At 47.3% G+C, this 17,064-nt stretch overlaps 1 protein-coding gene across 2 annotated transcripts in view; it reads left to right on the top strand.

The window, feature by feature from the left end:
• KCNIP1 (potassium voltage-gated channel interacting protein 1) overlaps positions 1 to 17,064 on the top strand; it is a 337,230-nt gene that overhangs the window by 129,398 nt on the left and 190,768 nt on the right. The gene's annotated exons all lie outside the window — the stretch shown is intronic.

Below are 17,064 nucleotides of genomic sequence, written 5' to 3' on the forward strand. Positions count from 1 at the left end.
GATGGGTTTTATTTTCTTTTATTTGATGCTCAAATCCTGTTGTGAGTGGAAGAAAGATTTTAAGTAACTTGACCCGTAGACCTTCACATTCCACCACTGGATCTCAGGTTCTGGTTATAGGCAGGGGCTGTAGTTCCCAACCTTTACTCTGGGTTGTGATTAGAACTGTAGTAAGGTATGGGTGGACCCCAAGGTACTCAGTGAGTCTGCTCTAGGACTTGCTTGGTCTCTCCTGACTCAGTGGGCAAATTCGCATCTCAGAGTTCCCCATGAGTAGCCTGTGCTTCAAGGGGTCCAGGCATCTGGCCCAGCTCCCAGAGATATCAGTCTGGGTAAGCAGTAAGGAATGATATCTCTGGGTATAGATCTTAGGGGATAAAGCTGGATTGGTGTTTAAGTCCCAGAACACAGGTCTAAGGCCACATGAGTTACACATCCTTCTGGCAGGGAGGGGTCTGGTTGCCTTTTACCAGTCTTGGGCAGGGCACGTCTTCAAGCCTTGGCCCAGGACCTTGACATCCAGAGCTTTGATTCTCACAGATCCTCGGATACTACTTGTGTAGGAACAAAATTCAGCACCAAACTCCCATCATTTATCTGACCGCTATGAGGTCCCAGAGGCCAGGAGACTATGGAACAAGAAACCCAGGGATTTGTTTTAAAATATTTTCAGTGCCTGTCACACTTCTGCAAGGCAGATAGATGTCACAGAAAGGTCTTGAGCTTTGGAGTCCAGTAGAGTCTGGGCGTGCATCCCAGCTTCTCCCTCCTTCTGAGATCTCAGGCCAGCCTTCACCCCTCTCAGCCTGTTTTCTCATCCATAGAGTGGGTGAGAGTAGCATCTCCAGGCAGGAAACTCAGTGTGGAGGGAGTAGAGGGAGGGAGGACCCTGTTTCATATACAGTGTTGGCTGAACCACCAGGGACCCAAGGGAGATTGTTGTAAGGACATGAAAACACGAAGGATGGCTATGGAGCTCCTTGCATAGGGCGGGCGAAGATTAAGAGCTCAGACATTACTGTCTACCGTTCCTGTCTCCTACGCAAAATTCTAGGTCCAGAGGCCAGAGCTCTTCATTCTCTCCCAGGAGCCTAAGAAACAGAAGACGGGGGCGGGGGGCAAGGGTGACAGCTTCCAGTGATCCCTCCCTTACTGTGTGCCTGGAACATTGTGGGATGCTTTTCCTGCACTTTCTTATTTAACTCTCACAATGCTTGCTTGAAGCTCACAGCAGGTCAGGGCTATTGGGCTGGCCACCACGACGAGCTGCACCATCCCTGGGTAGTCAGGCCCTCTTGGACAGAGTTCCACCACATTGGCTGCATTGTTCAGGGCTCCAGCTATGTACCTTTCTCCCGGCATTTGCCCTGATCAGAGTCTTATCTTAGCACCTTCCTCTGTGGAATGCTAATCAGCAGGAGACCTTTCCTGCAGAGGAAGGTGACTTGGAAAGTGGCTGGGGGAGGCCAGAGGTCAGGGACCCTTCCTGGCTAGGTCCCTTAACCCCTTGGAGCCTCAGTTTCTCCTCAGATTCCATCCTGTTCTCAGATTTGAATATTTTTTTTTTGCTGATGCTCTTAATGGAACTGTTACTATGATCTCTGAGACATCAGACTCAGATCTAATTAAGGCATTCGGAAGAGGGTGGTAAAGGTTCTCAATTCAGGATTTGACCTCCCTGGTAGATTCAAATCCAGGCTCTACCACTCCCTGGCTTTGTTTTCCTCAACTGTAAAACAGGAACAGTAGTAGTTACCATCTTAAAATAGCTGTTATGTTGAGTGGATTTCAGGGATAATGCAAGTCAAATGATCAGCACAAGCTCTGATGTGTAGTAAGTGGTCAGCAAATTTATAGCTCTACTGTTTGTGGCTTCCAAATGCCTAGAATAAGGCCATCCTGGAAGTAGGCAGTGCCTCTGGGAGTCCTAATAGCTCATTTCCGGAGCCCTCTTTCAGTGCTGTCCAGGGAACTAGGACCCAAAACCCTAGAGGCACAGACGCTGGTCCTGTTACTGCAGCCCCCACTGATCTCTGCTCTGTGGCTGGTCCTGAAAACAACATAGCCTACTGAACAAAGGCCCTGAATGTTTCCAAAATATAATTTGGTGGCACATATAAATTTATTTAAGTAGGGCAAAGCTCCACGTGACTAGTGCCAAGAGAGAAAGAAGCACCTAGCCCAGGCTGGGTGTTCAGGGAGAGCTTCCTGAAGGCAGCCGAAATCTAAATTAATTTCAGAGCCATGTCACCGAATAAAAATATTCTAATTCATTTTCTATCTCTGTTTAGAATCTTTGTTTGTCTTTAATTAAGAATGAGAAAAACCCTGCTTTGGGGGATTCAGCCTCTGCATCCCAGTCCTAGATTGAATTTCTGGCTGCAAGAATTTTGTCTGTGCTTTTCATACTGTTCTGGGCTTTAAAGAATAAGTGCAAAGGGTTAGGGTGTGGGGTGGCCAAAGAGGGATGATGCAGGTGTAGCTGCTGGGCCTGTGAGGGGCAAGAGAATTTAGGTAGAACATCACTAGACCGAGGGCATCTCAGTGAAGATTTTTGCCTATAAGCAAACTGGTTATCAGTCCTCCACGACCAAGAGAAAGCATTCAGAACCTTCAGGAAGGTCTGAGCTTGGGATCTTCAGAGTGCTCCTTGAATAGATGAGCTGACTAAATCCCACAACTATTTGAAGCTTATTCTAACCACATGACAAGTTAGAGACAAATATGGGATTGGTTCCCCGCTTCCTAGATCAGTGAACACCTTGGAGAATATATGCAACCAGAGGGCTCCTGATGAAGCTGGGTCTGTAGTTCCTTCATTGGGCAACATGTTCAACAAAGAAGCTGTAGGAGACCAAGGAGAGGCAGTGAGGCGGAAAGAAGCAGTAACCCTGCTGTCACACAGCCCTTGTCGCAAAGGACCTTTGGCAAGTCATTTTACCTTGGAAATGCCAGTTTGCTGATGTCTAAGAGAGGCATAGTAATTTACAGGGGTGTTTGTACTGGGCGGTGTCACCCACTTCTGCATCTTTGTTCGTCCTTTTCACTCTGTTACCCTTCCCTCCATCTCCTAGCCTAATAGTTATAATTCCACTCATATTCCAAGACCCCACTCAGCTGTTTCCACAGTCAAGAAGGCTTCCCCAGGCCCCATCTAAATTCATTAATTTTTTTAAGGTGTGCATTCTCATGACTCTCAAGTCATGCATTGTATTGGGCACTGGATGGAGGTGTTAACCCATCTTCCCCTGCGATCCCCCACCCCCATCCACCACCCCAGAGTGTCAGCTTCTTGCAGGGTGCTTGTCTGAATCATTCCTCACGGTCCCCAGCTTGGATTCTTACACATGGTAGGTACTCAAAAAATCTTTTCTGGAGGAAATCATAAATAATGGAATTGTCGGCTGCTCTCTGTTATTTTCCAGAATAGCAGACCCTGAAGGAAAAGTTAGCTTCCCACTGGAATTTCAGTTACCAGCCCTCTGCCTGGAATGAATTCTCTTATTTGGTCTGCTGGCTTTGAATTGGCTTTGTCCACAAAATGTACTGAATCTGTTTACCATTTAGCAGGGAGATGCTGAGAGCAGTGTTCCTACTCCCCTGCTCCTGATAGTCACAAAAGGATGAGGAGCCCACACCCAGTGCCAGACACAGTTGTTGGGCCCTCAATCCCAGAAGAAACCCAGTGAGGATCAAGGCAAACAGAAAGAGGGAGGTGGGGGAATGCCTGGGTGGCTGGTTGAGCATCTGCCTTCAGCTCAGGGTGTGATCCAAGGATCCGGGATTGAGTCCCCCATTGGGCTTCTCCCTCTGTCTATGTCTCTGCCTCTTTCTCTGTGTCTCTCATGAATAAATAAATAAATCTTTTTAAATTTTTTTAAAAAGAGGGAGAGGGAGGTGGGAAGACCAAAAAATAAAAGTGAGGGACTATTACCTAACATGAGGAGGCTTTCAGACTAGTATCAGGAAAGGGACCTCGTCTTGAGCCTCATTATATGCCTCTGAGGGCTTTGCTCAATAAATGCTTCATAAATGTGCAAATGAACAGTGAGCGCATGTGTCAACAAGTGAGTGAAAGAATGGATGATGAATGAAGGGAGGAATAAATAAATGAATGAAAGAAAGGAAGGAAGCAAGCAAGCAAATGAATTATCAAATGAATGCCAGAAGGAATGATTGAAGACATGAGTGCATGCATGAATGAATGTACCCATAAGTTAATGAAGTAATGAAGTCCTAGTCCTAGTAATGAAGTCTTTGCATGAAGAGCATTGATTGTCCTGCTACCCCAATGCTGGACCTTAGCTGTCTACCATGAAATTTGGAAGGAGTCAGTGGTACAAGAAGCCCTGGTGCAATAATTACCAGTAACTTAACAACAGGTGCTTCTTAGAAAGCTAAAAATTGTAAATTCAGTCAAGAAAAGTCCTGGCAGTTTTTGGATATCCGTAGGGATGTAGTATTTTGGGGGGAAGGTGAGAAGATGGGAAAATATCTCTACTTTCACTCTTTTGTTGATTAATTTAAAAAGGAAGGAAGGAAGGAAGGAAGGAGGAAGGAGGGAGGGAGGGAGGGAGGGAGGGGGGGGGAGGGAGGGAGGAAGGAAGGGAGGGAGGGAGGGAGGGAGGGAGGGAGGGAGGGAGGGAGGGAGGGAGGGAGGAAGAACTGATCTAGAATGACCTCCCTTATGTTTCAGGTTCACATTTACCTTGTCTAGCTGATATCAGGAACCTGACTATTTGTCTACCCATTTATCTGTTCACTAAGCAATCTCTTAAGTACCTGTTAAGCATCATTGCTTCTCTGATGTTACCTCTGCCCAACGCCCACTCTGGCTTCCACTCACCCTCCACCTCCACCTCCCCAGTCACCTGGCAAACTCCTACACATCCTTCAAGACCTCATTCAGCATCACCCTCTCCCAGGCTCCTGCGGGCAGAGCACATCTCTCCCTCCCTCCCCTGTTACCTCTGCAGCTGTTGCTGCTTCCCCTTGCCACAATTGTGAACATTATGTGATTATGGATTAATCATTCATCTCTCTGACTAGTTCTAAGGGCATGAGTCTTATTCCATATTTTCTGTCAGGCCGGATGTTGGGTCCAGAGTTGATGACTATTGGCTGTGTGGGGCTAAGGATGGATGGGCCAGGGTGTGTGCTCTCGATGGCTCCGGGTAGTGCAGGAGTGCGGCGGCGCAGATGAGAAATCCAGGTCTGCTCATGGGGAGAAGCGCCGCAAAGTTCTGCATAATGGCCCTGGAGTTGATGTTGCCATTCATCAGGCAGAGTGAACAGTGTTTAGGAGAGAGAGGGAGAAAGAGAGACCGACTGAGTGACCGAGTCTTGGGACCTTCAGAAAAAGTCGACTTACCTTTAAATGCTTCACCTCCCTGTAGGAAGTATTTTTAATGGGTCACCTTTGGGGAGCTGCTGCCATCAGCTGGAGCTCTCTGGCTTCCTGTCCCGTAGCCACAGGAGCAGAACTTTGGATGGATTCTTGCCATGCCAGGCCAGGCGGAAACCTCACTGGGGCAGTGGGGGAAATGGGGACGGCACTCGACTCAAATCAGGGCACCGGGAACAGGATCTCAAAAGTGGTTAGGACTCACTTACTGAAAGTAAGACCTGGGTTTAAACTCTGGCTCTGTGACTCCTTAGCTCAAGGTTTCTGGGCCTCAGTTTTCTGTTCTATCAAATGGGGACAATGACAGTGTCTCCCTTACAGGGCTGCGTACGGGGTCAAGGAGGTAGTGAGCACAGTACTTCGCCTAAGGTGTGATGATTTTGGCAACTCGGGGTAGTACTGGCTCTGCTGCTTCCTTTATCGCATCTCAGAGCTGGTCCCTTCCTCCTCTGTTGCTTCATCTGCACCGTGACTGGGCAGTCCTTGGCAAGCTGTGTCCCTTCGAACTGCAGCCTCTGATTCCATCCCCCTGGGGACCCAGAGCTGTCACAACCCTGGCCACTGGAGCCCCAAGCAGTTTCCCCGGTAACTCCTAGGGGAAGCTGGGAATTTTAGGTCATGAAATTCCATGGTGAGATAGGAACGTGGGGATCATCTGCCAGGGTGAATAATAGTAATAGCTGATATTGACTGCTGCTGTCTGCCAGGCACCATGCTCTGCCTTTTTCCTGCGTTATTTGGTTAACGTCTTCCCAGCCCTGAAAGGGTCCCATTTTGCAGATGAAGAGCTGAGGTTCTAAGAAGGGAAGCTCGTCCATCGCCCAGGGTCACTCAGCTCGTGGATAGCAGGGCCCCATTCTGGCAGGTCCCAGAGCCCGAGCTCTTAGGCACCACATCACCCCCCTCCCCTCCTGGCCTTGCCTCACAGAAAAACAGCCCAAATGTGAAATGTGGATGTTGAGAAGGCATTCAGGGATAGACCTCATTAGCCATAGAGAACAACTGAGCCATCTGCAGGCCTTGAGCAAAATGCTTTCAGCCTCATCTCAGACCACCCCTGGATCTGTTTCCATTTAATCTGACACTGCAAAAGCCTAAATATGAAATGATTGGGGGCAGAAGGCCAATTAGCAAATTCATTAATAGGATTAAACACCGCTCCTCTGCTCTAATCATTTATGTGAACTAAATTCTTTTCCCTTTGTTGCAGACATCATTGCCTGTCAGTGAAGGATCGGGCACTTAAATCTCTAAGTATGTTAGAATTTCAGACCTTCCGAATCGGGAACCAGAATCAGTCAGTGTCTTCACGTGATCCAGAGAGGCAGGGAGGGGTCAGTTGGTGTATGAGTGGTCATCATTGCAAAGGAAATGAACACTAGTTCCTTCCTGTCCTTGGCCATAGGTTGGCCTAAATCTCTATGACACATCTGCAGGTGGTATGGCAGTTATGGGCATCTACTCTAGACCCGGATATAAACCCTGGCTCTGCAGCATGTTAGCTGTGTGACCTCAAGCAGGCCCCCCATGTCGGTGAGCCTTCATTTCAACATCTAGAAAACTGAGATATTGGTAGTAATCCCCTCCAAGGCTGTTATGAGGATGAACTGCAATAATGCATGTAAGACACAGTGGTCAAAAGATAGTAAGAATGCAGTAAGCAGGGAGTTATGACTGTCGAGAACTGTGCTACTCAATGTGGTCCTCAGACCAGCAGGCCTGGTGCCCTGTGGGAGCATGTTAGAAATGCAGTCTCAAGTCCCTACTGGACCAGAACCTTCATTTTACTACGATCTCCAGGTGGCTTCTGTGCCCACTGACCCAGAGCACAGGTCATAGTAAGTATGTATGTGCTTATATGTATATTTATAAGTTTACATACCAAGGTGGAAGGGCCTTTGAAACTTCCTGGTTCAAGTCTCATTTAAAATTTAAAAAATGAAAAAAAAAATAAATAAATAAAAAAAATAAAATTTAAAAAATGGAGTTCCTAAGGAGGTGAGTGGTTTGCCCATAGTCACGCAGCTTGAGTGTCCAATCTGGGATCCGAACCCTGGGCCTCCCCAGCCCTACTTGTCTTCACATGAATTGCTATGAAGTCAGATCTCCCCATATTAACATTTCTTCAACTTTTCTTTCTATCTTTTTTTAAATAAAACAGAAGTGCAGGGCTATATATGCCCATTAAGTTTTAATTTACTAATTTAAAATGTTATTCCAGCTAAGTGAGATCCTGAATCTTAATTCTGCGGCCTTCACCTTAGCAGTACCCATAAGTTCTGTGCTATCTGAAGATGTGACAAGGAGACAGCTAGTTGTATCTCAGATATGGGCCAGGACAGAGTGCAGGCTGAGCCATGTGGGCGAAAGACCTCTCTCTCCACAAGGGATTTCATTGATAATGCTTAGAGTCACAAAGCTGGCAGCCTGGTTTCTGTACAAAGCCTTGGTGTGGGATTTGAAGCCAGAAGGTATGACAGAGTTAGTAGGAGTCTAAGAGGTAAAGGAAGAGCCTGAAGCATGGAAGTGAAGTGCTTTCCATGGGGCATAGTAGGACCTCTCTGTTGGAAAACCAACAAGCAATCCTCCTGGCTGTCGTAGAAAGCTTCCTGTACTAAATGGTTGAGCAAGACTCATCCGGGGTCAACAGGCTTGTTTGGGATAGAAATTGGAGGGATAGAGAAGCATCACTTGAGGAGGGATTCAAATTGTTTAAGGGCCTGTATGTCCCTGACCCTTCTGCATACCTGACCTCCGTTGACTTTTGCAGTAGCCCTGTGATGGTTGTATTGTTAGTCTCCCTTTGCGAATTAGGAAACTGAGGTTCAGAGAGGTTCTGTGATTGCCTAGTGACTAAAGAGCAAGGATTTGAAGCTTGTCTGATACCAAGGTATCCCCCTCCCATGGCCTCCTCCTCCAGCCTGAGGCCCCGTCCAGGATGGGCAGGCTTCTGATGTCCAAGAAGCAGTTGGAACAACAGTGGCTAGCTTTTGAGCCCCTGGGAACCAAACACGACAGTCACCAGCCTCCCACTGGCCCTGTCACCTCCTCATTCATGCAGAGCCTACACCCAAGATAGAGGAGGGATCTGCTGGCAGCTGAGGAAGGGTTCTGGAGGCCACACAGCACGCAGGCGCTGTGGGGAAGCCAGTGCGCTGGCCTCTGTGTGGGGCTGAGCCTGCACTTTCTCTCCATCCCTGGCACTCATCCATGTGCCAGTCTCCCAGATGGCCAAACTGCACACTCAGCAGGGGTCTCTTCCAGAGGCTTCCCTGCTCACCTAGCGGGGGCAGCAGGGGGCTCAATTCCCTTCCTCTCTCCTTTGTGTGCTGTCAGCCCAGGGCTAGATTAAGGCTCTGAGCATTTACAGTTAAAATGATTATACTGCCCACCCCACCCCCCTTACCTGCCACTACTTACACAATTCACGACAGAAACAGTAAAATAAGTCTAAGGAAGCCAAATGAAATTTGGATTTTTTTCCATGATGACTGCTTTGATGATTTAAAAAAAAATAGAAAATACATTGTCAAAACATGTTTATGGTGCTTAAAGCCTCTCTTGCATGTGCCCATTGGGTATTTCTGCATTGGAGTTGGAACCAGACAGGGGAAAAAAGTGTATTGAGGACCGAGGCACATAGTGCCAGGCACTGTGCAAGGTGTTGACAACTACAACAATAATAACACAAATACTATTTTAAAAGCTGTCATAGTAATAAGAAAAAGAATAGTAAAAACAAATGACACCTATACAGCATTTTTTGCCAAGTGCTATTCTAAGTGCTTTTAATATATTAACCTAATTTAATCCTTACAACAACCCAATACTATGGTTATCCCCATATAACACGTGAAATCTCAAATATGAAAAGTAGCATTCAATCCCCCATTTTATAGATAAGAAAACTGTGGCTTAGGAGGAAATGAGTTGACTAAGCCCCTCCAGGTGGTTGGTGGAAGAGCCAGGATTCCCACCAACTCTGACTGCCTCCAAATGCAGATATGTGCTACTCTCCACCCTACCCCCGCCCCCGGGGTGCCTTATATAGAGGGTGGTGTGAAGGCCTGAGACTAAAGACTAAATATTGAATCCTGTCCTGACTTTTTCAGGAGCACCCTCCACTCCCCACTGCCTGTTCATCTGCCCTCACCTTGTGCTACCATTCCGACATCTCTGGGTCTTCCTCACCATCCAGAGCAACCACTGTGTGCTTTGGTCCACACCGTATAGCCTGTACTGGAACTAAGTCAGGTTCCCATCCCCCGCTACCCTGAAGAAAAAAGCTGCTAGAAGGAGATTAGTGGTGTAGGATACTGTCTTTGCCCTCAAGGAGCTTCACTCTGGTGACAATAATATTAACAGTGGATCTGTAGAGCTCCAACTATGTGCCAGACACTTTAGCAGCTTGGTTTCATTTAGGCCTTATAGCATTACAAGAAGGTCAGCATTATTACTGGACTCTCTGCAGATAAGGAAACTGAAGAACAGAGAATATAAAACAGTGTCCAATGTCTCACCTCTCAGAAGTGGCCAGGCCAGCATTTGAATCCAAGTAGTTTGACTCCAGCATCTGCCCACTTAATCACCAGGCTAGACTGTATCTGAACATCAACCTATACCCTAGTGCAGATTGTGTCACACCATGCGGGCTTGTAGGAGGAAAAGGCATCTCTCTCCGAGGGTGCATCTGAAGAATCAGGGAGGAGGCCTGAAAGAAGTGGCATTTGAGGCTGATGAAAGAGCAAGGGCTTGCCCCATGCCAAAATGTAGGTTAGTAAAGTTCTAGGCAGAAGGAATAGTATGAGCAATGTCATTGAAGGAGACGACAATAAAGGAGAAGGAATAAAAATGACAGTGATGTTTCTCACTTTTGTGACTTGGGGGAAGTCAGTAGGAAGGTTATTAGATATGTGAGGGAACAGAGTGGAGACAGAGACCAGAGCCAGGTATCCACATTCAGGAAGGTGGGGGGCGAGGGGGAGGAAGGTCCTGAAAAGTGCCAGAGAGGAAGGATGAGAATAGGCCAAGGTAAGTGGGGAGCAAGACTATCCCCTCTCACCCTCACCCTGTCTCCCCAGAAGTCTCCCAGGGATCACTTCAGCCCACAGCTGCTCCCTCCTCTCCCCCCTCCCGGTGTGCTTACTGTTTGTCCTGCATGATTTAACAATTGATTGCCTTGAATTGCTCTATAATCGCTCCCTGTAAACATGTCCTGGCTCTTCAGTAAGAGTACACTTTCCTCAAAGACTGGAACCTTTCTTTCTGCCCTTCTGAGCTTCTCCCACGAGTCCAGCACCATTCTGGGCACATGATTGGTGCTCAGTGGCTTGAATTGACATTTTACTGAGATGCATGAGGACTTAGAATTATTCCCTAACTGAGATTAATGTAACAAAGAAGGCTGGGCATAACTTTCAGGCTCCCCTCAGCATACCCACAGGATCCAAGACAGTAGGTTGGTGAAAAAACATAGAGCATTGGAGACATTTCATAACAGCTTAGAGTTGATAGAAAAGGTATGACATGTTGGGTGAAGTAGAACGGAAGGCCAGTCCTGGCTTACCCTTTACAAGCTGCGTGGTTGAAGTAAATTGTTTGACACCTCTCTGTATGTCAGTTTCTTCCTCTATTAATAACAGCAATCATGACATCAACCCACTAGGTTGTCATGGGGATTAAATGATATCATGTGATTGCAAGTGTTTATAAACTTTAAGGCAATGTACGAATGGTGAATATTAATATGTAGATGATGATAATGATCACAGATGTGGTAATGCTTTTGATGGTGGTGGTGATGATGCTCATGGCGGTGATGGTGGTGTTGGTGGTGTTAGTAGCAATGATGACAGTGATAGTTGTTATTAGTGGTGGTGCTGGATACAATAGGGATAATATTGGTAAAGGCAGAGATATCGATGACAGTGAGAATAATGGTATTAAGGTAGTAATGGTGGTGCTGGTAGGTCATGGTGTTACTGGAGCATGATAATGTTAGCAGCAATTGTGATGATTATAGTAGGGATAACAGTGATGGGGTAGTGGTGGTAGTGATGGGGCACGATGGTGGTGGTATGATGAGAGGTGGTATTAGTAATGGTGGTGATAATAGTAGAAGCAATGTTGGCAACAATGGTGGTGGTAAAGTAGTGGTGTTGGAGGTAGTATTGGTGGTGCGATGATGGTGGTAATAATGGGGGTAGTGATGGTAGTGGCACTGGTGGACTTGAGGCTATTTTTCCCTTTGCTCAATTTATCTTCTTTACTAGTCTACACAGAAGGATTTCTAACTCTGAGAATTTGAATTCCGCCAGATATATTTGTCAACAGTAAGAAAGAATAAAACACATCAGCTCATGCCTCTAGATTTATCCATAGTTGGCACTTTCAGAATAATTTTCATACAGACTGCCTTCTTGACACTTGCGTTCCCAGGACATAGCATAGTGCCGTGCCTGCTACACAGTCAGTCTTTGATAAATATTTGTGGAATGAAAGAATGAACTTGCAGAATAATATCAGCTATACTCATGGATGAACTCATCAGATTTAAATGTCCCACCTCCAAAAATATGCAGGGTTGTCAGGCAGCTCTCTATCCCATCAGAATGCAGCTGCATTCACAACATGACCAGCATGGGCAGTGCAGCCACCCTTCTGTTCCAGCAAGCTGGGAAGACTTCTGGGGAGCTCCCTGAATGTCACCCTGGCCTGAACACATTCTGCCCAGACTCTACAGGAACTAAGCACAAGGAACAATGGAGAAAATGGCATTTCCCATCAGCTTCTTCCGGAGTGTTCATGTCTCTCTCCTCAGCAACCTTCCTGTTGCATCAGGAATGGGAGGCATGTCCTGCCCTTGGAGACATTCTTCTTGGCAGCAGGTCCCCTCCCCCTGAGCCTGGGAGGGATTATAGCAGTGGTTTCAAATCCATTGCCTCCACAGCCCACCTTCTACCCTGGGCAAATTAGAGGCACCTGGAGACCTTTTCTCTCCATTCACTGTAAAAAAAGAATAGTCACATGTCAACATTGTAGGGTTCCTGTGGCTTTTAAGTATGTGGAATATAGTAAAGGCTCAATAAATGGTAGTAATTCTTAGTATCAGTGGCATATATTACTTCTATCATTAGTGGAGAGATTAACATAGAAAGTGGTGAATAATGATAGAATGGAGGCTTTGCATATCTTTCTTTAATGGAATACGTGTGGCTTGGATTCATCTTGAAAACCCTGGTCTTGGAAATCTGAGCCCACAGGGTCCCCTGAAGAGATCACACATTGTTGGGGGACAGTTGTTGAGAAAGATGGGGATGACCTATAGGCAATAGCATTCAGGTGTTGTTGTGCTGAATAAGGACTAAGAGTGGGAGATTAAATAGTCTTAGATTTAAATCTCAGACTTGCTTCTCATTGGCCATGTGACCTTAGGTGAGTTACTAGGTGAACCTTGGTTTCTTTGTGTGTCCAGTGAGGTTAATAATACTGACCACATCTGTTCCTTGGGAAGAATCTGGAAAATAAAGTGTGAATGGAGTGAGGGTGGAAATTTGTGTTCCAGGCAGCTCAGGACCGGAGGTAATGGAAAGGCCAAAGTACTTTTGGGATTAGAGCTGCTGACAGCCTTTATCTGTCTCTGGAGTTGATTTATTATTCCTCCGAACCCTGAACAAAGTCAAGGAGGGGATAAAGAAAGGGAGAAAGAGGGGTAATAAGAGTATGGAAGAATATGTAAACATGTAAAGTGCAGGTAGCAGGTTGCCTTCCCAGAGCAAGCAGTCAATAGAGGGTTCACTGGTGTCCTTTTTATTCTGATTGTTCTTGCTGTCAAAACGTGTGGAAAGGAATCCAGGTTGAAAGGAGAACTCAAGCAGAGACACAGGGTGAGTGAGATCATGGAGGGATGGACAGATCCTAGGCTGAATGTGATCAAGGTTACCAAGCATCATGTGTAATCTGCAAAGGGTGGAAACTGAGACAGACTGCTCCCGAGCTGTCCCCCTACAACTTCTAATACCATCCAGTGACTCTTTGTGTCAAATGGGAAGAGCTCTTTAAAGATTTTTTTTTTGAGAGGGGAGACAGGCAAAGGGAGAGAAAGAATCTCAAGCATATTCCTTGCTGAGGGTAGAGCCCAACATGGGGCTCCATCTCACAACCCTGAGATCACGATCTAAGCCAAAACCAGGAGTCCGACACTCAGCCACCTGAACCACACAAGCACTCCAAATAGGAAGAGCTCTTTAAAGGATGTTTGGTGTGTGTGCATTTGTGCAGAGAGAGAAGGCACGCTACTGTGTATAAAATATCAGACCCCATGCTGGTCACACCCCCTAAATCATCTTTTAATTGTCACACAATCCTATGAGGTAAGTGCTGTTATTATATGTATTTTAGAGGTGATGAAACTGAAGCCCAGAAAGGAGAAGTGATTTACCCAAGGTTACTTCACTGGTAAATGTAGGGACAGTATTGAACCCAGACCTGCCTGTCCCTTAGTTTCTGTAGCACTGTCACTCAGAGACTCTACACCCACTCCCTGGTATTAGCTCCATTTGACATTTGGGGAATTTGAAGCTCGCAAAAGCTGCTTCCCACAGTTGCACAGCCAACGTGAAGCAACGCAGGACTAGTCCCAGTTTTCCTGACTGCCAACCCCACAATATCACCCTGGTGGCTCACACATCATTGGAACTAACAACACAAGAATCTCCTATTCCTTCTTCTCTTCCTGCCTGTCTTGGCCTTCTTCCAGAACTGTGGAGGAACAATAAACCAACTCAGGAGGCAGGGGAAGGCTGTAGGAAGCTCAAACCCCAAATTGGTTTGGTCTTTACCCGACTTCCATATGATTTTTCTGGGAGAAAAACCCACCTTGCCTTAATATGTCAGTGGGCAGTAGCCAGGCCAAAACGTATGCTAATACATTGCTCCTCTCAATCCAGACCCCACTTAATTTAGAGGTTTTCCATGTAACGGTGAGACGCACAGACTGAGAAGCCAGGCAGCCCTAGCCTGGACCTTGGCCCCGCCTTTCTTAAGCTTTGTGATCTTGGGTAAGTCACCTACTCTCTCTGAGCCTCAGGACCTTCATCTGTAAAATAGGGGTAATAGCTCTCTCCTAGGGTCTCCTCTTTCCTAGGAGGAGGAATTAGAAAAGTATATATAAAATGCCCTCATTTGAGGGTTAACAAGGGCTTTGTTGTTATGGTTTGACCCAGTGAGTCTCAGGCTATATAGCCTTGATGAACATAAGCTCCTCTGCAACCACATCCTAGTCCCTAGCCCAGGTATGACAATTCCTGGCACATGCTCTTACTCCTTTTCTATTGCCCATGACAGATACTGATCACCTGTCATAGTACTTTTTCCTTCAGTGCTATAATGTGACCTCAGCATCCTTCTTAACACAGCACGCCATTCATGCAGCCCCTACCAATTGATTACAGTTGGCATGGGAGACAGATGAAATTTATTTGCATCCCCATTCTGATGAAGTTCATATCTGCTTCTCCCTCTCTACAGTCCAGGATGTCTGGCTCCTGTCTGCATTTCTGCATTTGTGAGTGTGTGTGTGTGTGTGTGTGTGTGTGTGTGTGTGTTTAAACTGCTCTTCCAGGCTGTCGTTAGTTTGTTTGTATGTATCTCTGTGCTTTGAGAATTCTGCTTGCCATGTCGTGCCTATGGCTTAAGATCTGCAAGGAAGATCAGCTCATATCTGGGAGGAGGGAATCAAGTTAGAACTTAGGAAAACAAAATCCATGCACAGAACTTGCCATCAGCCACCCTTAGGAGTGACACGAGAGATGGTGATTTAATATGAATTTGAGGTCTCAGAAGGTTTAACACTCCATTGGATGATGACTGAGGTCTCAGGGAAGTAGACCAAGAATAGAACATTTATTCATTAGAGTAATACTAACTGTGGTAACAAGTAGGCCCCAGTATTTCAATGGATTACTGTGTAGCATTTTCTTATCGTGCATATAACTGTTCAGTGTGGGCGCTCCTGAAGGGCAAGTAACTTTCCTCTGTGTGGTCATGCAGGGACTCAGCCTCCTTCTATCTCGTCACTCCACCAATCCTAGGGCCACCTTTACCTCTAGGTGAAGGGTTCACAGATGGCACACTGCTTCTTAACCGCTGTGACCTAACAGTGACAAGTCTCACTGGGGAGAGCTTGCTGCATAACCCCACCCAGATGGAAGGGCGGGTAGGGGTGCAGAGAATGTGGTCTCTGGCTGGTCCAGTGACACCTCCATACCCTTGGAGAAGCACCGGATGGAAGTAGCATAAAGACCACAGCTGGGCCTGTCACAGACAAAATGGGCCCCCTGTCAGTGGGGTGGGTCCTGCCTGGGAAAGGAGTCTGAGTTCCGAGCTGTTTGGTCACCATGGGAATGAAGGAGGACAGCTCAAGAGCCAGAGGTCAACTGGCAGGGGTCACACAGAACCTGCCTAGGGAAGTCCTGCCTCGGCCAGGGGGACATGCCCATGTGATTGTGGTGTCAGCTGTCTCCCTCCCAGGGAGAGGAGGCAGTAGTCGGAGCCGGAGGCATCCAGTGGTCTGACGGCATCTGGACAGTTCTAGGTCCCCCAGGGGACATTATTGCGATGTGCCTCCCCAGGCAGCCCTGTCTTCAGGGGAAGACAGGGCCGCTCGTGACAACTTCAGCAGCCCGTGTTTTGCAGGGCAGCTCCATTTCTCAGTGTGGTTTATATTTTGGTCTCATGATCTGGGTTAATGAGAGTGTTCTCCTGACAGATGGGTCCCTTCTGGGTGTGCCAGCAAAATCAGGTTTCCGAACCTCCGAGCCTGGGGGCCAGAGGCTGGGGAATGTGCCAAGGTAAATGCCACCTTGTGAGGTCTCTGGGAAGCAGCCAGCAGCCTCCCCTGGGCATCGCTCCTGCCTCATCACGAGGCTTCTCTGGCTGGCCCGTGAGCCTGTGGGAGCCACGTTCACAGCTCTGGAGGTACGGGTCTGTCTCCAGCTGCATGTGGGACATTCCAGCAGTTTCTCCCCAATCTGTGGAAGGAAGGAAGCAGGAAGGAGAGGAGGTGAGAAAAAAACAATCCTGTGCTTAGTCTTCCCTCCAAAGCATACCTTGTGAGCCTCGTCTGTACCGGATTTGGAACAAAGGAATCCTGGCGCTTTGATTATTGTGTCTGCAGCAGTTGGTGAAATGAGCCTGACGCTCACCAGTGCCTTAGTAGGAATTATAATTACATTGGAAGACCCGAGGCAACCAAGTAAACTGATTAGCGGCTCGCTTCAAGTTGATGGATATTTTTTTTCCCTCTGGGTCATAAATAGGGCCATGGGAGATGGCGGCTCCTGGGGTGGGAGCAATCGAGATGGGGCTGTGTGCGTCCAGGAAGCCAAACCGAGCGGTGCTGAGGGGTTCCTGGAGGGACGGATGTCCAGGTGCCCACCTGTTCCCGCCTGGGATGTGTCCGCTCTGTTCCCTCGGGTGGGGACTGGCTGTGACGCCGGGCAGGGCTCACTTGGGCTGCAGCGGGGGTCCTCAGAGCGGTGTGATGGTGATCAGGCTGTTGGGTGATGCTCTGGGAAGCCCTCCCCCAGAAAAGCTGCAGCTTCTGCCAGGCATAATTATTGCATGGATAATTACACGATTCAGAGCCTGCTGGAGAATTC

The sequence above is a fragment of the Vulpes lagopus genome, chromosome 3, assembly GCF_018345385.1.
Source record: "Vulpes lagopus strain Blue_001 chromosome 3, ASM1834538v1, whole genome shotgun sequence".
Taxonomy (NCBI): domain Eukaryota; kingdom Metazoa; phylum Chordata; class Mammalia; order Carnivora; family Canidae; genus Vulpes; species Vulpes lagopus.